Genomic DNA, 1,522 nt, shown 5'->3' on the forward strand with positions numbered 1-1,522 from the left:
GATGGCGAAAAGTGAGGCAAACGATACCCTAACTTGGGCCTGTTGCACCCAAAACATCCATAAGATGGACCACGAGCACGAGCATACGCCAAAGTGTGGTCAAAGGATGGCGAAAAGTGAGACAAACGATACCCTAACTTGGGCCTGGTGCACCCAAAACATCCATAAGATGGACCACGAGCACGAGCATACGCCAAAGTGTGGTCAAAGGATGGCGAAAAGTGAGGCAAACGATACCCTAACTTGGGCCTGGTGCACCCAAAACATCCATAAGATGGACCAAGAGCACGAGCATACGCCAAAGTGTGGTCAAAGGATGGCGAAAAGTGAGACAAACGATACCCTAACTTGGGCCTGGTGCACCCAAAACATCCATAAGATGGACCACGAGCACGAGCATACGCCAAAGTGTGGTCAAAGGATGGCGAAAAGTGAGGCAAACGATACCCTAACTTGGGCCTGGTGCACCCAAAACATCCATAAGATGGACCACGAGCACGAGCATACGCCAAAGTGTGGTCAAAGGATGGCGAAAAGTGAGGCAAACGATACCCTAACTTGGGCCTGTTGCACCCAAAACATCCATAAGATGGACCACGAGCACGAGCATACGCCAAAGTGTGGTCAAAGGATGGCGAAAAGTGAGACAAACGATACCCTAACTTGGGCCTGGTGCACCCAAAACATCCATAAGATGGACCACGAGCACGAGCATACGCCAAAGTGTGGTCAAAGGATGGCGAAAAGTGAGGCAAACGATACCCTAACTTGGGCCTGTTGCACCCAAAACATCCATAAGATGGACCACGAGCACGAGCATACGCCAAAGTGTGGTCAAAGGATGGCGAAAAGTGAGACAAACGATACCCTAACTTGGGCCTGGTGCACCCAAAACATCCATAAGATGGACCACGAGCACGAGCATACGCCAAAGTGTGGTCAAAGGATGGCGAAAAGTGAGGCAAACGATACCCTAACTTGGGCCTGGTGCACCCAAAACATCCATAAGATGGACCACGAGCACGAGCATACGCCAAAGTGTGGTCAAAGGATGGCGAAAAGTGAGGCAAACGATACCCTAACTTGGGCCTGGTGCACCCAAAACATCCATAAGATGGACCACGAGCACGAGCATACGCCAAAGTGTGGTCAAAGGATGGCGAAAAGTGAGGCAAACGATACCCTAACTTGGGCCTGGTGCACCCAAAACATCCATAAGATGGACCACGAGCACGAGCATACGCCAAAGTGTGGTCAAAGGATGGCGAAAAGTGAGGCAAACGATACCCTAACTTGGGCCTGGTGCACCCAAAACATCCATAAGATGGACCACGAGCACGAGCATACGCCAAAGTGTGGTCAAAGGATGGCGAAAAGTGAGGCAAACGATACCCTAACTTGGGCCTGGTGCACCCAAAACATCCATAAGATGGACCACGAGCACGAGCATACGCCAAAGTGTGGTCAAAGGATGGCGAAAAGTGAGGCAAACGATACCCTAACTTGGGCCTGGTGCACCCAA

Source organism: Anopheles aquasalis, assembly GCF_943734665.1.
Source record: "Anopheles aquasalis chromosome X unlocalized genomic scaffold, idAnoAquaMG_Q_19 X_unloc_10, whole genome shotgun sequence".
Classification (NCBI taxonomy): domain Eukaryota; kingdom Metazoa; phylum Arthropoda; class Insecta; order Diptera; family Culicidae; genus Anopheles; species Anopheles aquasalis.